The 21,918-nt window shown below is 34.9% G+C and overlaps 1 pseudogene; it reads right to left on the bottom strand.

Moving 5' to 3' along the window:
* Positions 1-20,447: 20,447 nt before the first annotated feature.
* On the bottom strand, positions 20,448-21,710 carry LOC145106723 (protein CANDIDATE G-PROTEIN COUPLED RECEPTOR 7 pseudogene; annotated as a pseudogene).
* Positions 21,711-21,918: the final 208 nt, after the last annotated feature.

The raw sequence follows: 21,918 nt of genomic DNA, 5'->3' as shown, positions 1-21,918 counted from the left end.
AAATGCAAAGGAGTAAACTTTGAGAGAATCTTACACTTGCAAAATCGGCTCTAGCCCTCTTGTTTCTTAGTGTAGCCTATTTTGGTGGAGAATGGGTTTCTTATATAGTGTTGACACATCTAGGGTTACACCATGTAAACCCTAATGTGTCATGACTCTTCATTTCCATGACCCATGGGTTTGTAACTCCCATGGAGCATCCATGGAGCATCCTATGGGTGGAACCCAACTTGATAATCCATGGAGCCTCTTAGCCCACTATATAAGATATGGAAGATTTACATAATCTACCCATATATTTAATTAGTTATCTTTTGATCACTTAATTAATTCTAAATTAATTCTTGATCAAACTAATTAAATAATATTATTAATATATTAGAACTTATAATATATTAATAAACCATAAGTGTTATTTCTCTCATTTTAGTTTATCCAATTGCATGGTGCCATGCAATCCAAATGGACCATGCCGGGTCGGGTCAAGTACATACCAGAAATAGTTATGGACTTAGACACCTTATCCAATAGTAGGTTTATTGGTCCATTACGCCCAATAAGAGAATCCTAGTTCATAATGAACTTGAACCGAGATTTCTAGGGTTTTCAGCCCTTTGTTGAACTTATGAGATGTATTTGAATGAGCATAGAGTATGATATTCGCTTAGAGTACAAGTTATTACACTAAGTGAATGATTACATGAGAGTAGAATTTCCTAGCAAAAATGCTAGTTGTGACATCATCCCCCCGTTAGAGGGAATTTCGTCCCGAAATTCTTTCAAAAGATAGGTTCATGAATGAGAGAATAGGTGAGGGTATTTCTGTTTTATCTGGTCTTCGCGTTCCTATGTGAATTCCGTCCCACGTTTAGCGTTCCATCGAACCTTCACAATCGGAATGCGACTCTGCTTCGTACGCTTCACTTCTCTATCCAAAATCTCGAATGGTTCTTCGATGAACAGGAGATTATCGTTTATTTCGATTCCTTCTAGAGGAATGTCAAGAGTTTCATCTGATAAGCATTTCTTTAAAATTTGAGACGTGGAACACGGGGTGTACATTGCTGAGCTATGAGGGTAGCTGCAACTTATAGGCCACTGAATCAATTCGGGCAAGAATCTCGAATTGTCCAATATCTCATGGGTTCAGTTGACCCCGTTTCCCTAGACGAATCATTCCTTTCCAGGGAGAGACTTTCAATAGTACCCGGTCTCTGACTTGGAATTCCAGAGGCTTTCTCTGTTTGTCAGCATAGCTCTTCTGTCGGTCTCGTGATGCTTGAAGTCGGGATTTGATTTGGATTATCTTTTCTGTAGAGTCTTGAATGATTTCTGGTCCTGTAAGACTGTTGTCTGGTGATTGTCCTTTTGCTAGTTGGTTGTCACCCACCTCAGCCCAACATAGAGGCGATCTACATTTACGTCCCCATAAAGCCTCAAAAAGAGCAACCTTGATTCTCGTGTGATAGTTGTTGTGGTATGAGAATTCAGTCAAGGGCAAATGGGTATCCCACGACTCACCAAAATCAATCACACCATCTCATAGCATGTCTTCGAGCGTTTGGATGGTTCGTTCGCTTTGGCCATCGGTTTGAGAGTGGTAAGCAATGCTCATGTCTAGCTGTGTTCCCATAGCCTTCTGAAGTGACTGTGAAAATCTTGAAGTAATTCCGTTATCCCGATCCGAGATAATAGATACTGGTACTTCATGGAGTCTCACGATCTCTTTGATATAGATCCGTGTTAATCTTTCCATCTTGTTTGATTCCTTTATTGGCAGGAAATGGGCAGATTTGGTTAACCTATCGACGATCACCCATATAGCGCCCAATTCAACTCTTGTAACAATAAGATTCGTCTTTGACTTCGAGAGTTTTATCCCATCGAAGCAGTGCTTCCTTCGCGATATTCTTCGGCTTCAATGCCTTCAAGGCAGGTCGTAGGTGTTGACAGTGTTTTGTTCTTGCTTCGTGAGCAGGAGAGTATGTTATCGATGAAAATAATTAAGAGGTTGACTAGGAATGGTTGGGAAAACTCGGTTGGTAGGGTCCATGAATACCATGGGGGCATTCGTTAGACCGAAGGATATCACAATGAATTCGAAAGGGCCTTATCGAGTTAGAAAAGCAGTTTTTGGAATGTCCTATTTTCGGACTCGGAGATGATGATAACCGGATCGTAGATCTATTTTGGAGAAGTAACTAGCTCCTTGAAGCTGGTCAAATAGGTCATCAATCCGAGGAAGTGGGTATTGGTTTTTGATAGTGAGCGTATTCAATTCTCTAAAATCGATGCACATTCTGAAGGATCCGTCTTCTTAACGAACAAGACCGGAGCTCCCCAGGGTGAGAAGCTTAGTTTGATGACTCCTTTGCTCAACAATTCTCGCAATTGACTGGATAACTCCTGAATTTCTGTGGGAACTAACCTATAGGGTGAATTGGCAACTGATGTGGCTCCTTGTATGAGGTCGATTCGAAGTCCAAACTGTCTTTCTGGGGGTATTCCCAGAAGGTCTTCAGGAAATACATCTAGAAAGTCGATTTCCACTGGGATGTCTTTAATGTTGATTTTCTTCTTTGGCTTTATCTACAACATAAGTGAGGAACACATAGTTCTTCTTGTGCATGCACTTCTGTGCCTTGATGCACGAAATGAGACAAAGATTGGCGCCAGGTTTATCACCATGGATTATTAGGGTTTCGTGATTGGGGAGGTGAAGGCGAACAGACTTCTCGCGACACATAATATCAGCATGGTGGGGGCTTAACCCATCCTTGCCGATTATCACATCAAAACTCCTAACATTTACTAGCATCAAATCTAATTGAAATGAATGGTTGTTTAGTGTTAAGGTGCACCCTACATAAATATCTTTGGTTGATTCAGTTTTTCCCATTAGCCACCTGCACCGTGAAGGCTTCATTTAGCTTCTGGGGTTGTTGTTTTAGCAAGTGCTTGAATTTGTTACTAACGAAGCTTCGCTCAGCTCCACTATCGAATAAGATGCAAGAGAAAGAGTTGTTAAGTGGGAACATACTAGTAACAACCGTCGGGTATTGAATTGCTTCGCCTTGACCTAGGGTTAGGACCCTTCCTGATCCTCCTGCCCCTTGATTGTTAGCCTTGGGGCAATTGCGTCGGAAATGGCCGGTTCCTCCACACCCATAACAGGTGTGACTGGCCCCATCATTGATGTTGTTGTTGCTGTTGTTGTGGTTGTTGTTGTTGTTGTTGTTGTTGTTTGATTGTTGGTTCTGTTGTGGTTGAGATCTGCAGTATCGGGTGGTGTGTCCTTTCTTGTTGCATTTATTACAATACGGCTTCTGGCAGGCTCCCTTATGATGGAGATTGCACTTGTTGCATTTTGGAAGGCGTCCAGCATATGGTCTCGCTGGTGTTGATGTAGTAGGTGTCATGGTCGTATGAACAGTAACAACATGTTGTTTCTTCGAGGACCCTTGATTTGGGGTTTGGAGTGCCTTGATAAGCTATCACTCGTTGGTTTTTGTGGTTGTTACTTCGGCTGGAGTTGTCGACACTATTTCCACCTCTGTTGGTGTTGTTTGCGTTGAGTTGTACCATAGCAGCGGTTATTGCCGCTGTTACAGCAGCTTGGAATGTAGCAGGGTCCATTTGCAGGATCGGTGTCTCACGAGTGTGCTTGTTATTTCTGTGGGATGACATTTTCCTGCTGCATGATGATAAGCAAGATCGTAAGTAACGATCGTCATTCCTGGATGTATTCTATATATTTCACGTTTTGTTGTATGATTCACATTGTTTCCACCTACATCCCTATGATGTATTTATGGTAGTAGGTAATCGCAGTTTTTGCGCGAATATTAAGTCTGTCCATAGAGTTTATAGATTATTTTTGTTTCGAGATCCTTGAGTAACTAGCGGTTTCGAGGGTTCGGTTGTGCATATAAATGAATTCATGCAATAACATGAAATAAAGAAAGCACATAATTGTTTCATTGGTAAATACCATCTTAGTACACGAAAGAGAGTCATAACAGATAGTAGTGGGGGAAAAGCTGATCCTAATCATGGCAGAAAGTGTTTGGTGGTGGTGTTGATGAAGTGGATGCGCCCTGGAGATGAGCTACTTGTTGCTCGGTGTCTCGTAGTCGTGACTTCCAAACTGACTGTCTCGCTTGGAAGTCCCCGATCACTTCATGTGTTTGTTTCTCATCTCGCTCATCAGCAGCCCACATTTGGTCTGTTTGATTTGGGGTGTCCTAAGCTTGGTTGACTATGTCTCGGGTGCGCCGGACCATGAATGAGATCGAAAATACCTCGATTCATACCGTAGGGCGGTCGTATCCCCTACTGGTGATTCCATCTCCTAATATCATGTGCCCATGGGGCGTGGGGCCATCGGGGCCCATACGATAAGCCGGTACTCTATCCATTTATGGAGGATTAATGACCCCGGACTTTGGCATCCGATTCATCATCGTCATTTCCCTCGAGCTCTTCCTCTTTGAGGTCCACCACTGGCTCGGCGGGTCCATCTGCAAGTTCTACTTCATGTTCCTCCTCTGGCTGAGGCGGCGGTGGTGGTGGCACTGTGTGGTTATTCCTACGCGGGTTCCTTCGTGACATCTTCTGCCATGGAACCGAGAGATGGTGTGTATCTAGTGCATTCCGGTTTTAGGATTCCTTGAATATAAAACAGTTTAGGTGATTCGATTGTGCGGGAGTAAGTAAGTGCATAAAATCAATATGTAATAAAGGTAGTAGAACGCATAACAGAATACAACATCATGCGAAAAAATATATAGCCGTTTTCATTAATGAAAATATTTTGAGTACATGAAAATTTGCCTACATAAGGCATACAATACATGGAATGATATAAAATCCGACAGAGTAACGACTCTATGAGTAGTGTTATCACTTACTCATGTCGTCGATAGTACATATAGTAGAACATAACAAGGCATCCTAGCAGTAGTGGTAGTAGACGAGGTTAATCTTGGTCGAAGCGTCAAGGGTCTGATAGGTGATCAAATGCCGAAGTGTCGTGCCACACGGTCAGCGAACTCGCTCATCTCCCAATTGACCGTGTCCCTCTCATACTCTGCTAGCTCTGCCCGACCTTCTGTTGCACAGAGTTGCTTCCTGAGGGCGGCAACCTCCTCCTCCAAATAGCGCACACGAGCGACTAAATCCTTCGGTGCTGCGAGGTGGTCCGGTGTCCTCTCCGAGGTAGGAGGCTCACTGGGGACTTCTGTAATGTTCTCCACTTCCTCCACTTCTTCCTCAGTTTCCCCGAAATCATAATTGGTCTCCACATATTCCTCAGGTCCTAGGCCTGGGTCTTCTCCTGGAATAATGACAGGGTCTCCCTCAAGCAATCCATTGGCCACTAGAGCCTGGTAGTAAAGAACACCTTGTTGGTAGTCTTCCATGCTGACTACGCGAGAAACGGAGGGGTGAGGGGTGTGTGAAGAGTGTATATAGATAATATTTTCAAATACTCCTATAGTATTTTTAATTGTTTAAGTTTGAGTTCCTTAGGGCTTTTTGGATACGAGGTAAGTTTCTGGATTCATTTCCCAACATGATCACTCCCAGCCACATGTTGGTCGTATTTTGAATAAATATAGTTGATCAGACTATATTTACCCCCAATATGACTACATAACCGTCCGGGTTTAACCACGGTGTTAAATTTCCTCCAGAGACTTTTAGTGTTATAGTTTTAATGTACATCTAGGTATGGATTTTATTCAAAGTGTTTTAGTCCCATTGTATTTATAGTTGCATATCCTGTATGATTAGATATGCCCGTTCACTATAAACAATGCTCTGATACCAATCTGTCACACCCCCGAACCAGACGGCAGAAACATTCGGGGGCTTGTGCGTGACTTCATCTTCTAATATCATCACAATGTATATAATTGAAACAAGACAACACCATCATCATACATATCAAATACAACCAGCATTGTTTACATCAAGTATAATATCATAAGTTACATGCCAAAAAGAAAGTTCAATGTACGATGATAACAAAAATACAATAAATTCCACATTCCCTGCTGACCTTTCCGCTTAACGATTTCCTGAGAATACAAGTTATTTTAAAAATGTCAACATATATAATGTTGGTGAGTTCATAAGCATGTTTGATTGAAAAGTTTTGTATGGTTCGTAAAACTCCAGAAAATCCGATATTTTCTGTAAAGTAGTTTGAAAGTAATGAGTCAAAATCAAGTATTAATGCATGTGTGTTTGCTGCTTTTGGAATGTATAGATAAACAAAAATGTAATCCAGATAAAAATCATGTATTTTCTGTTGTAAGTAGAAGGTAATGTATAAATGTATTTATCCCAGAAAATCCGATATTTTCTGCTTATAAAAGTATCGTAATCATAAAATCCCAAGACCGAGTATCGATGTATGTATGTTTTTAGTATAGTCTAGATTTGTATAAATATACCGAAAGCTTTGATGATGTTAGTGTCTAAGTGAGCCGTTACAACCATGCTTGATAATAACTAATTCGCCTGTCTTGGCGTTTTCAGGCGCCAGTTTTTATTCAGCTAAGGTTTGTCGCCCTAGACTGGACTAGTCTAGCTGTAGCGAACAGCTAAGGCGTGGGGGGTCACCCCGTATAGATCTATACACAAACTCCCGCTCTCCCTTCACGAGTAATGTATTACACCAAGTATATTGTTTACGTGTATGTTTTAAGTTTTCAAATCCAAAAGTATGTATACGAATATATGAAGTTCAGCAAATATGTAGAGGGATAGTTAAGATCCGCTAAGCATGTGATTTTCAGTCCAAGCCCAATTAACATGTAAATGGACGACTAAGGTCCAATAAACATGTAAAAGGGTAATTCATGCCGAATAGGCATGTAAATGGGCCCCTAAGGCCCAATAAACATGTGATCCATAGTTCAGGCCCAAATTAACATGTAAATGGACCGTAAGGCCCAATAAACATGTCATGGAAAAATATTAGGCCCAATATACACTTAAATGGATCCCTAAGGTCCATCGGCCATGTAACGAGTGTATTAGGCCCAATAAACATGTTATCGATGTATTTCGTCCATTCGTTATTACGATGTTTGTTTTTAGTTAAGGGTTTATCAAAATAACATAAAAGGTCTAATTTTTGTAATAGGGACACTTTTGGCCCACTAGACCGAAAGTATACATTTTAGTCACATTTTTGGAAAATTTTACACTTTAGGTCCCTTAAGACTAAAAGACTTCAATTTATGGGGTTAATTCAAATATAATGACCATTTGTGGCCCATTTTGGTTAAAATTTTATTTTCGGCCTAAAATTCATAAATATTTACAATTTCGGCCCAATTAAATATAATTTAACATTTTGACCAAAATATATCTAAATGAACATTTTTGGCCGAAATATATAAATTTTGCTGTTTTCAACCCATTTCTACAAAAATTACATTTTCAGCCCATTTTTGATAAGAATGACAATTTCGGCCTAATTTTATAAAAATAACATTTTTGGTCCAATTTCTATTAAAGTGTCATTTTCAGTCCCTAATTCCACAAATTTACATTTTTAGCTCAAATTTGTATCAAATGACAATTTTATCCATAAAATCAAGATTTTTACATTTTAGGCCCAAGAAAACCGTAATGGCCCCTTTTTCAAGATTTGTTTAGTTCTTATGAATCTTCGCATGTTTCACACATTTATCTTCATAGTAAGTTGTGTAAAGTGTTTTAGTTTACAAATCTCACAATTTTTGGTTAGAGTTTTCGAGATCTATAATGTTTCATCATATAATCACAACTTAAATCAAGAAAACCCACATATGGATGCACAAATACATAGATCTAGCACGTATCAACTTGTACTCTCCCCCAAAAATCATATAAAACCGAAAATAGAGGAATATGAACTCACATTGGGGTTTAGATTCGCTTTGATGAAGAGTTTGAAGAAGATTTTCGGCCTTGTGTGCTTCTTTGGAAGCAGTTTCGAGCTTAGATGGTCCTAGGAAGCTAGAACACGAAATGAACCATGTAAGGAAGTGTTCTTTGCTTAAAAATGGAAAACAATGACTTATAGATGATGACAACTTACCAAGTAGATGATTTTGGATGAAGAACACTTGGGATGACACACCAAGGTCACGAAAATGGCAAGGGAATGTGAGAGTTTTCTTTGAGCTTAAGAGGAATTATGAGTGAGTTTGAAAGTGAAATGTTTGTGTGTTTGTGGAGCTCTCGGCCGAGATAAAGAAAGAGAGAAGAGAAAAGGGTTGTTGGTCATTACATGATGGATTAGGGTGACCTAGTTTAGATATATGTGATGCTAATGACATAGATAACCACCATACATTAATGAGGTGTCACTAGTAGATGATTCCTCATTTTCCTCCTTTTTTTGTCTAATAAACATATAGGGCCGAGAATGGGCTAAGAGGAATGAAGATGAAATGTTTTTGGCCCATTCTTGGCTTTGTTCGAATTTTATGAAGCCCAATAGTATTTTTCGGCCCATTGGGCCCATATGAGGGTTCACGGCCCATTATGGTAAAAGGAATGGGTTTATGGCCCACTAGGGCTAATTAAATCATTTATGGCCCATCAAGGCCCGTTAGAGATAGAATGGATCATTCTAGGCCCAAAGGGCCCAAAATGTTATAGTTTCAAGAATTGGGTCCAATTAGAGCCCAATTAGCGTTCCTAGGCCCAAAGTAGTTAAGTGGGAGGTTTATTGGTCCATTAGGCCCAATAAGAGAATCCTAGTTCATAATGAACTTGAACCGGGATTTCTAGGGTTTTTAGCCCTTAGTTGAACTTATGAGATGTATTTGAATGAGCATAGAGTATGATACACTTAGAGTACAAGTTATTACACTAGGTGAATGATTACATGAGAGTAGAATTTCCTAGCAAAAATGCTAGTTGTGACAAGATATTTGATATGAATGATTTGGGAACTTTATCCTACTACCTAGGAATAGAAGTACAACAAGATAAGGATTGCACTATAATCAATCAAACTTGATATGCTAAGAAGATTCTTCTTTTAGCAGGAATCGGAGATTGCAGCCCATCGAAATACCCATTAGATCCGAGACTTAGGTTAACGAAGGACGAAGATGGAGTACTAGTCAATGCTATCGATTACCGACGCCTCATTGGTTGCCTTCGTTACCTCATTCATCCGAGACCAAATTTGAGCTACTCGGTTGCAGTAGTAACCAGGTACATAGAGTCACCAAAGGAAAGACACCTCAAAGCACTCAACCACATCTTGAGGTACGTAGAAAGAACTACAAACTATGGCCTAGTGTACAGGAAGGGCGGTGATAGGAAGTTGATTGGTTGCGGTGATAGTAATAAGGGTTAATTTAGAATTAAATAGAATGAATTGGAAATTAATTTGGATTAATTGAGATTATTTAAAAGTCCAATAGTTGAATTGCAATTGTTTAATTTTTAATCAAAGAAGGCATTCTAGAACCTTTCTATGATGAACGGATTTGGGAGAGGTCCAGAAGGGTTCTGAAAGCCTCCTTTAGTTGATAAGGAAACATATTTGAATAAGGTTAAAACATTATTATTTTATTATTCAAATTAGGGTTTCCACCAATTATAAATAGGGCCCTTATGCAAGACATTTTTATTAGACGATATATGTATACATATATATATATATATATATATATATATATATATATATATATATTCTATATTTGTTGTATATTTACATTAATTATATTATCCTATAATTTAGGTAATCAGTTTCCTGATACTATATATTTCTCTACTGAATGAGTAGAAAGCACCGATTACACTAGAAACCTTTAGCATAAAGGTTAATTTCTAGAGAAATCGATGTTTTCTATTCATTCAATAGGGAAATATATAGTACATGGAAATAGATTACCTAAAATACAAGATAGTACAATTAATATAAATATATATACAACAAATGTAGAATGTATATAATCTAATAGTCTTAGACCTTAGCTTCAGAATAAGAGAATTTCGAAATCTCCTCATCACTTCTAGCACTTTAGGGTTTTGGATGTAAGCCACATTAGAGACATCCACAATATTGGTGTTGGCTTTTTAGAGGGCACTTGCAGATTCAAGAGTGTTATATATGATTATAACACAAGGTATGTATTCAAATTTTGAGAATTTCGATTATACCTAGTTTATCTGACTATTCATAAGTTTGTTGCTATAGCGAGAAAGGTCATAGATATCTGGATTGCGTGTTCGCATAAACAGTTTTATGATTTTTATATTGTGCAATTAATTTTGTAACATATATATCTCATTATAGAAAATGTATGGTCTTTACTTCAATTTTAACCTTCCCAAAAATATTTACATTGGTTTCATGTGTGCCCCGAGATAGGATCCTACAGGTTAGTTAGTAGAATTTCATACATTGGGTCAAATGTTCATACCCTAATACACTGAAAATATTGTCAATACTTTGCAATTGATATCCTCATGTAGCCTTAAGAGGGGTTGATGTAGGGTGTTAAGATGGTTCAGTTTAGAGCACCCATAATTCAAGTAGTATAAGAGTTGAATCAGATGATTATTAGGATTGAATAAGAGTTGAATGCAGTGCGAATGATGGGATGGAGTAAAGTTGAATGAAGGAGTTTACTGATCATTGAATGGTTTAATAGAAAGAATAAAATGGAGATTTGGATCGAATAAAAGTTTAATGAATCATCGGTGTTGTTGTATAAGTGTTTAATGGATGACGTGACAATCCATTGAACTCTATAGAGTTCAATGGATTGTGAATGCCCTTACCTTATATTTGTTAGATAAGTTGTTCCCCTTTATGGATTTTGAAGGTGAAACAATTAAAATATTAAATCATCTGATGAAATGACGATAATGATTTAAGAATAACATGGTAAGTGGAATCGAACATCGATGATCGTTTTTTTCTTTTATAAGATAGACACCACCTATTGAAGAATATTGATGGTGTATACATATTTATGTTACTACTGATTGATTTATTGATCTCGATTGGATTATTAGTAACGAATTAACGATGGAAGATTAAAGGATATGACCTTTAGTCCCGTACAAATTTATTTGTTAAACATGCATTTTTTTTATAAAAAATATGAGTATTTCTTCCAACTTTTTCACATATTTATCTCAGTTCTTCTCGATTAGGGCACTATATATGTGGTGATTTATTTAATGTGAACATCTCTTGGGCTAGATAGTAGGACAATTAATCATCAATCATAATTGTCAGCATATTCAATACGAAGAAAGAAAGGCTGTGTCAACACAAAACAAAGGCAATTAAGCAATTATCATTCACATAGACGCCACGGCTGGCCATGAACACCGAAATGCCTTTTGGTCTTAAAAATGCAGGTGCGACATATCAAAGATTGGTGAATCGGATGTTCAAAGATAAACTGGGGGCACCGTGGAAGTTTATATTGATGACATGGTAGTGAAGTCAATGAAAGCCGAATATCACCTTAGAGACCTGAAGGAAGCGTTTGACATCCTGGACGAGTACAATATGAAGCTGAACCCACTCAAATGTCACTTTGGAATTAAGTGAGGCAAGTTCCTTGGATACATGGTGACGAAGAGAGGGATAGAAGCAAGCCCAAAACAAATAAAAGCAATCATGGAACTAAGATTCTCATCTTTAACAAAGGATCCAAAGGCTAACAGGAAGAGTCGCAACACTCAACAGGTTCATTTCAAGATCCTCATAAAGGTGCAAGTCCTTTTACGATATCTTGAAAAAGAACAAGAGATTTGAATGGAAGGAGGAACACGAGAAAGCCTTCCAGGATCTGAAAAAATATCTAAGCTCTGCCCCGCTATTAGTAAAACCTATAGATAGAGAACCACTTATTCTCTACCTCTCGGTATCCATAAACGTGGTAAGTGTTGTTCTAGTCAAGGATCTTAACGGGGACCAACATCCTATCTACTATGTAAGTAAAAGTCTCTTGGATCCCGAAACCAGATACTCTCACCTCGAAAAGTTAATTCTTGCCTTAGTGACTACTTCTACCAAATTAAGACACTACTTCGAAACACACACTATACATGTAAAAACTAACTATCCTATCAAGAATGTCATGAGATAACCAGAAATGTCGGGAAGGATGGCGAAATGGTCGGTGAAGTGAAGTACATTTGACATCAGATACGAACCAAGATCCACCATAAAATCACAAGCACTAGCAGATTTTGTGGCTGACTTTAGTGATTATCTACAAAACGAAGTAGACATGGAAGCCAAGCGACTCCTAGAAGACGAACACCTGGGAAGATGACCGTTGCTCATAGATGGAGCTTCAAGGATCTTCAGGTATTTGTTGATTCTTTATTACTAACCAATCACTACAATGGATCTTATGCAGTGAAAGGTGAGAAATTAGCATTATACTTAGAGATCCTCAAAAAATTAGCTTCTGATTTCGAAAACTAATTATATATATATATATATATATACATATATATATATATATATATATATATATATATATATATATATATATATATATATATATATATATTATAGCATTCTTTCTCACACCTATATAATATATATAGGTATAATAGAGTTATTGTCGGTCTCAGAGGGTGTAGCGAAGGGATGCTCAAGCAGCTTCCCAACTGCTTCGCTTCTGCTCCGGGAGTTCAATACGAAGGGAAAGGAGGAGGCTGGTCAAGGCGAGGGGAAAAAGAAAAGAGGCTGCTGCCTCTTTTGATTTCACCGGAAACACAACCCCATCCTAGTGGTTATTCTTAGCAGGGAATGAAGAAGAAGAAAGGAAAGAAGGAGCAGAAATTAGTTCATCAATTTCAGCAGCAAAAAGCGGTTTCAATGGAGGTTTCGTGGGTCTTGATTTACTCGAAATTCAGCAACTAACAATGACTAGAAAGGTATTGTTCTTGTAGTTGTTCTTGGTCTTTGATTTCAGCAGCAAATTAAGCATTAAAATGGTGCTTTTAGTGTGGTAATACTTGACAAAAAGGAATGAGAAAAGGGATGAATTGAGGGCTGAAACGAGAGGGCAATAACTATTTTCTTATATTCATTTGTGAATATCAGTTTATTTATGTGTAAATGACTGTATTTATTTATGAATAGTAGGTTATTCATCTGTGATCAATGAATGTATTTATTTATGATTAGGGGTATTCATTTTATGAATAAATGATAATTTTTACACTAGTTTTATTTTGTATTTGTTTATGAATAGCAGTGTATTCGTTTGTGAATATCAGTGCATTCATGTGTAAATGACTATTTATTTATAAATAGCAGTGTACTCATGTGTGAATAAGTATATTTATTTATGATTAGAGGTATTCATTTTAAAAAGAAATGATAATTCTACACTATTTTTATTTTTTGATGAAAAAAAAGGCATTGAATTCTTTGTAAATTGATGTGTATTCATTTGAAATTGGAGTAGTACTAGGTTTTTTGAAAAAAAATTCATTTGTGAATACAAGTGTATTGATTTGGAAATGAATTTATATTCATTTTTTTGAAAAAAAAAATACGAAATAGGCTTTTTATTTGTTGGTGATTAGAATTTTATTGGTTCTTTTATTTGTAAGTTATGTTTTATTCATTTAAAATTATCGCTGTGTTAATATATGATTATAATAATGGTTGAAATAAATATATGAACAATTATTAAATTATTAATTTTCAAATTATTGGTATATTCATGTATCATAAAAAAAACAATATTGCAAGATCAAGGTTTTCTTAATTTCTAATAAATTAATAAAATAAATAGACGTATTCCTAGTTTTGTGGTCAGAAAATATCAATTAACATGATAGTTTAGGTAACCGAATTCATAACCCTAAAATTTAGGAAACAATTAACTAGCCTTGATTTTTTCATATTTAATTATAATGTAAAATTTCATTTATACCCTTATATATTGATTAGTCCAAAACTCTTCTCGCGTTCTCAATAATGTAGAATCAACAGTCATGATCAGATGGTCTATTCTATTACAATAATGTAGCATGTATCATATAATCACACAAATTTCAGCAAAATGGTATTTTGGTCAATCAAGCTATTTTAAAAAAGGAAATTTTCGGAATTTAAGGGATCATTAATTTCGTTATTTTTAAAAAATCTGAATTTTTAAATTAATTCTAATTAAATTTTAATATTACTTTAATAATAACCGATTTTATTCTGTCAGAATGACAAAAAGTCAACAATAAACTAGTAAATATATTTGCGGTTTTATTGTTGCAGAATATGGTTTCATTCAAGATACTTTTTATATTAAACATGTTTAAAAATTTATACAGCATATTATCAAGAATAACATTTTCTAAAGAATACAGATTTTATTGTTTAAGAATCACTATTTACATTCACCCGTAATGAACAAGACTATAAACAATTATTACATTCATTCTAAATATATTATGACTAAATAAATTATTGGTAAGAAACACTTTATAGATTCTAGCATAATACATTTTGCAAGAATACACTCTAGTTCTTCATGTTTTTTTTCTCATTTTCCACATCAATGACAGTCTCTTCAAAACCTAAATCCACAAAAAAAAAACATAATCAACTTTCAAATATTAAAAAATTCGGAGCATTCTAAAAGAATAAAAACTATAAATTCTGATAGAATGTAGTAGATAATAAACAATTGTAATTTATTCTAATAACAAGCATTACTAGTTATTCTGCTAGAATATACCAGTTAAACAAATATACTTGTTGTTAACAAAACATTCTTAAAGACATTTTGACAGAATGCACTTATATAAAAAAATTCTGACAGAATACACATAAGTTTTAACTTATATTTTAATAGAATTTATAACATCTTTTTTTATAAAATAAAAACACCAAAATAACATAACTATACATATTCACATCAATTCTAAAAAGACTATTTCATTTCTATTTGTTGCTTAAACTTCTATTCCTTAAGAATTCTAACAAAATATTATCTACTTTACTTCTAATAGAATATTTCAACACAAGTATAAACATGTTACCTTAACATATTCTAACAGAATCTTCCCAATAAGTCCAACATATCTAACTTGCCTCTTTTACACAAAAACTCTCTTTTTGACATTATATCAAACACTTGGAAGACATGTTTTCTCATCAACATCAAAAATTATCAACATCCAAAAAACGCAACAGTACAAGGAACATTTAAAAACATTGATAATAGAAAATTTTGATTCTTTATTTTGATTCACTTCCAAAAACACAATTAGTATGTTTTAACAAACCATGGATTTGAAAGCATAAAAAATACCACTATTACTTGAGAACATTGTATAAACATCATCAAAAATACCACAATTACTTGAGAACATTGTATAAAAATGAGAAACACTATAAGTAAGTTTTTAACAAACCTTGGATTTGAAAGCATTGTATGCATCATCTGCTTCACCAGGCAAGGGTTGTGTGATGGGTGTTTTTCCTCTGGTGAACAGAGTTACCTGTATACATTGATTATCAAAAATTTCATAAAAGAATTAGTTATGAACATTTGTATACATTGTAATATGGAGAATATGGGGAAATTGTAAGATTATTCATTTAAAAATTAATTAATCAAAGATAGGAGATAACGAAGGGTAAATGAGGAAAAGTGAACCTGATGGCCTTCTTCAACAAATAGCCTGGAAAGAAAGATCCTGATGAAACATGAACCTGATGGCCTTCTTCGAGATCGATTGTAATTGTGTTACCAATTTTACACCAAAACTTTGGTAATCAGTAGAAATCGTTTCAGAAGTGTTTTGCTTTTCAAGATTATGCAATGCATGACAAGGGTAAAAGGGTACCTGAATGGACGTGTTGAATTTGGTGCCGCAGAAGGAGAATTGAGAAGAAGGGAGGAGTGAGACAAAAGGCTGCATCGTTTTGATATGAAATTAGGGCTTCCACCTTCGTTGCCTTCCAATTTCTATCGGGTTTGACTTTGATATTCCATATTTAAAGGGATAATAAATATATTAATTATCTACCATAATTAAATATACAAAGATTACTAAAATACCCTTAAATGATTTATTTAATTATTTATTTTTTCCTAAATTCCTATTGGTGCATTCATGCACACAATAGTTGTCAAAAACATTTGAACCTATCTCTCTCTCTCTCTCTCTCTCTCTCTCTCTCTTTATATATATATATATATATATATATATATATATATATATATAATTTGTTTTGGATTCCGTTCTTTTTTATTGATGGATTGAACATAATATACATACATATTTTTCCGATTTCCTTTAAATTTCACTACTTTTGTTGTTCAATAATGTGTTAAGGCGCTTTGAGAATGATAAGAAACCGGTTTCTGTTACAGGGGGAATCAATGAGTTCTAATGATCAGGAGGTTTGTGATTGCTTAAAATCTTCAAGAAAATGGAAATTGTTTTTCAGTTGTTCTATTAAAAGAAGTGTTATGATTTAAACAACGTACAAACTGTAAAAAAAAACTTTGAAAAATTGAAAATTTTGATATTTACATTTCTTTTTAAAGGTGTATAATTTTGGCACAACACTCCTAAAATGGCCGTGACAAAGGAAACCTTGACAGGTCGTTACAATTGACCCTACTCTTTTCATTTTTTTTGTCTTAATACATTATGGTGTGTGTATATGTGTATGTGTATTTGTGTGTATCTATGGGATAAAAGTGTGCAATTGATATTTGGCAAAATATTTATTTATCTACATTTAAAATTTTATATAAAAAAATCCTTTTTATGCACCGATTGTTCTTAATATTATATGCACAAATTTGAATATCGAGGTACTGTGGAGCTATTGTGGTGAGGGAAGTTGGTTTTTTCTTGGTCCCTAGTTGAGATATTTGGGTGTGGATATTCACTCTTCTGATAATACATTTTTTTGCTTCATGACAACTTGCAATGTTACTGATAACCCAAAAAGAAAATGCAATAACTGATCTGAATAAAACAGATTGAAAATTGAAATAACATCTTAATAGAGTAACTTTGTCACTGATTTGAAGAAGCACATGAAGAGGATCAATGCCCTTAGTCAGTGGATGCTTGAAATGGCAATATCCGTTCATATGTTTTATCTAATATCTTTCTTATCAAGGGATTGTGCTTTTGATAAATCTGCTCACTTAAATATTTTATGTAGATTCTTTTAAGTAACGTGATGTAATAGGATGAAAACAAATCAAAAAAGGTACATTGCTATTTTGCTCATTAATTCCTTGCTGATAATAATATTTACTTCAACAAAGTCTTATATGAATTTTATAGGTATCGGTTATTGATAATTGTTCCGTTGATGCACAAAAATCACTTAATCCCACCCAAGCTGAGAAAGAGGAGGTTCTTTTACCTCTCACAGATAATTTACCCATTATTCTAGTTGAGTCGGTAGAATAATTTTTTCCCATTAACTATAATTCGTAGATTTTGTGTATGCCTTTCTGTCTGTCAAAATCAAAGTAAATGATTAATTTTATTATAAAGCTTATAGTTAATTTGTGTTCTTAAGTTGAAATCCGAAATAAAAGCATGGATTATGGCTTAAAAGCATATTTAAAGGATATTTTTTATTAATTATAATTGTTGAAACAAGTGTTAGTTCAGCCCCCCTCCAACCTATGAAGAAATGAGATAAAAGAAGAGCAGGTGTTATCTGTTGCTGTTGTATACGAGAGGAATAATGAAAAATAGATGGAGAAGTAAATAGCCTATTAATATCCAACAAAGATAAGAAAATAAAAACCTAGAACTAAGCTAACTATTCCTAGAGAATAGGTTCCTTTAAGGCTGAATGGTGTGGGAGCTGTTTTGCCGTCGGTATTCCAACATGGCCATTATTACCAGCGGTAAACACCGGGCCTTATCCCTTTTTTTGCCAGCAGTAACATGCTAGAGGTAATATATCACCAATTTCTCACTCCTCTTTTTCCGATGAGATTTTCTCACTCCTCTTTTGCCGATGAGATTTTCTCACAAATGCTCATATTGCTTTTAAAACACCTTTATGTTTCGTATATACGATTTTAAATTAAGGGAACTTTTAAGTGTTATTCCACTTTTTCTATAAATTAAATATTATTAAAAGTAATATAAATTGTAATATAACAAAAGCTTTTAAAATATATTTCATGATAATTGTATATAACATCACTAAGTATGAGACTCATATATTACATGAATTTATTTAAAGAAAAAACTAAATACAAAATTCTAAACATTTGAGAAGTTTGAATTTATAAAAAAAAAATAATGAAAATATTGAATTATAAAAATTAAAGTGTTTTTTCTCTAAATTTAAACAAATACTTTAGATAAATAAATAAAGGATATTAATGAAGCTTTGATTTAGTAATTTTGAAATTAAAAAAAAAGTTCATCAAGGAAATTAATATGCATTTATTATTATATTTAAATACTATGTGAAATTAATAAAATAAAAAAACAATAAAATCACATGTGGAATAAAAATTAATCAAAATAACCACAAAATGACATTTGACAAATTGAATGAGAGTGTGACAAGTGTCAAAAAACTTTCATTTATTAGGGCATCCACAATCCATTGAACTCTAAGAAGTTCAATGGATTGACACATCACTGCACATCAACATTTCACTTTTTATTCAACTATACTCTTTAACATCCACACTCCATTAAACCCTACAAAGTTTACTAGATTTCTATATTTGGTTTGAAATTTAATTAAAAAAGAAAACATAAAATCCATTGAACCACTCAATGATCATGCAACTCTTATCCATGTCATCACTCACACTCCATTAAAATTCTATTCAATCCTAATCATCATCTATTAAACTCCCATTGTGGATCCTCTTACAGTATATAGATTAATGACTAATGAATATGATCAAACTATTTTAAGTAATACAGTTACTTGAGTTTAAATACATGTATTTTAATTAATATTTATGTTTAATGAAATTTATATTTTCTTTTAATTAATATTAATGGTAAATGTTGTATTTTTTAAATTTAAAAGGAAAAAAGGTTGGTAGGCAACAACATCCTCACACCCCATTCATAGGTAAATTGTGGCGAGTTTTTTATGTAGATATGGAGTTTGTATTAACCTGAGTGGCCAAGAAACCAAAAGTGTATGTGCCGGAAGAGCTGCAGTTGGATCCAGTTTTCTCCATTGAAAATTCAAAAATTTAACAATCTGTAATGGATTTCTTTTTGCATGTTATGAACAATTTAATTTTCTTATGCTCATATGCTATTCATGTGTTTTGACTCAGAACCCTTTTATATATAAAGTTCAAGGGTTAAGAACGATGGTAAAAAGTGTTTCTTAGGATCAACCCCATTCTGAAGTTAAACTCCTACGACTTCTTGCATTTATGTAAAAGATGTACAAAAATGTTATAATTGGATTAATCATTAAAAAGATACAAACAATTTTCACCAGCATGATTTCTCAACCCTTATTTTTGGTTGTGTGACTTGTAATATTTTACAATCTTTCACAGATTTATCTTTCTTATCTAAAGTTTCCATCACTTTGGTTGCCGTTAGTAATTGTGTGTGGTTTTGTGGCTCTTGAAGATGCCATTGCTTCAGATTCATTAAATATTATGCATTGGAGAGAAATCACCGAACCATGTCGGATAACGGTTTAACTAATTGCGGGAAGTTCTTTTCAAAAAATGTTTGCGAGTTCCTCATTTCAACTCATTTTTATAGTTCCGAATTTAGGTACTTCTCTATTGTATATTAGTAAATTTTGGTAAAACTGTGAGTAAATACAACAAAATATGTTGACTTGTTGCAAGTTTGTCATCTATTTGATGAAAAAGTTAAGAACTCCATTTTGGTATGTGTGTGTATATGTTACTGTTTGTATCTCTGGTTTTGTGTAACTACTAATTAAAGAGTATTTTGATTCGCAAAAGCAATTCTAGGATTCTCATATTGATTTAAGTTGCGCACCATTTGTATTACAATCCTGGTAATTAATCCAACACCCACAGTTACTAATGAAAAATGAAAAACCGACCCGGGCGAAGCCCAGACTTTTTTACTAGTTTCTATAATTTCTCTTGATTTGGGTAGTCTTTATGGGTAACATATTTAATATGAACATCTCTAAATTGGTTAGATAGTTAGACAAATCACAATGGTCAAGATATAGAATACGATGAAACAAAGGTTGTGTCAACACAAAACGAATTCAATCAACAAATTAAAATAATATATTAAAGAACTACGAGTGACATTTTGAACCAGAAACATTAACAACTAAAAAAAAAAACTGAACACAGTACGTACTATCATTAATTCCGTTCATGCTATGTCAATAAACTGTTATTAAAATCTAATTGTTCCAGAAAAAAACTACTTAAAGATTCAGTTGAAAAGTCACAGCATGTCAAAGCTCAAACACCACATCCAAGCTCCGCATCCCCAACGAGCCCCTCTGGTACCGGTGGAACAAAATATTCGCTTTTCTCAGATGGCCTGAACAATAAAAACATTACCATGTACAACACAAGAGTCGCTATCTCTGCTGCCATTGCCCAATCACTGCCCACAACTCCACAAACAAAATCAACGCACGACCATAAAATAAACACAACATAGAACAGCCGAATTAGAGAAAACTTTGCAGAATAATTTGTCACTGCCTCATCAGTCTCTGAAGTGAAGTAAACCGCAAATCCAATGAGCACGATGAAAAAAGTTTTACAAATGTTTGCTGCAAAAAGTGATCCAATGTCCCACAGCAAGGATTCTTCAAGTAAAACCTCACGTGCCACTTTAGAAGCTATTGTAGCAAAAAATTGAAGTGGGATCACAATCATCAAACTGTTCTTAGTTAGAATAATCGGCTTCAAGAACCAACATCCGTCAATGGTCGCCGCCATCACAGTGTAAAAGAGCACAGTCCTGATAAACTGAAATATGTAAAGCAAGACATTCCATCCATGAAGAGGAGTGCCTGTAACCTTTATAGAATGTTGGACCTTGGCTGCAGATAACAAGTTAAGCCCCTTCATAAGAAGCAAAACACCCATGAGTAAATGAATCCAATGAAAAGATGGATAGTTCTTGAAGCATATGGAGATCCAAAAAGCTAGAGAACACAGGTAAATGAGGGACAAATTGAAGTAAAGAGAGGGGAGCTTTGTTTGCCCGGCTGGTAGGTAGTCTTTAGTAGTGCCATTATGGGTGTTGTAGAACTCTGTCTTCACGTCCATTGTTACGTGTGATAGGGGGTTGCAGTTGGCGAATGTGAGTGTGTAGGAATTTGGATATGTCACAGCATACGATTTGTTGAAAGAAGACTGAGAAGGAGGCGAGATATCTTGGAAAGTAAATAGGAGTGAGATGTATTTAGAATCCAGGTAACATGAATGTTCGTCAATTATATAGTACAATGCATAGTCCGAGACAAGGAAGAAACCAATACGTGAAAGATCAGGTCGTGATAAGTTTGAGGTGACAGGCATAGAAGAGACTGAGACGGAGGAGATGGAAACGGAGAGTTGACCCATGTTTGTGAACTCGAACTTGTGGAAGTCGATCAGACCTCGGTCATCAGAACCGATCTTCACAGATATGATATCCGCACAGGATGGTGCAGTGAAGATGAAGAACAGGAGGAAAACAATAGAGAGAATTTTCTGCAAATTCCTCATTCTCAATTTGCAACCGGTGAGTGCCGGCGGCTATGTTGGATTTTTTTGCATGTGTGATTTCTGTCGAGTAGAGAAACAAGAAGTAAAAAGTTAGCTTCAAATAACTTGATAGTAAAACGTAATCAGCAATTACATTTATTTAAAGTAAAGAATACAAATTACTTGGGCCTAAAGGAAAGTTTAAAATGATGTTCGACTTAGATTCTAC

This window comes from Lactuca virosa, chromosome 4 (assembly GCF_052849685.1).
Source record: "Lactuca virosa cultivar CGN04683 chromosome 4, Lactuca_virosa_CGN04683_v6, whole genome shotgun sequence".
Classification (NCBI taxonomy): domain Eukaryota; kingdom Viridiplantae; phylum Streptophyta; class Magnoliopsida; order Asterales; family Asteraceae; genus Lactuca; species Lactuca virosa.
The sequence above is the reverse complement of the archived record's forward strand: the minus strand, read 5'-3'. Positions and strand labels throughout refer to the sequence as shown.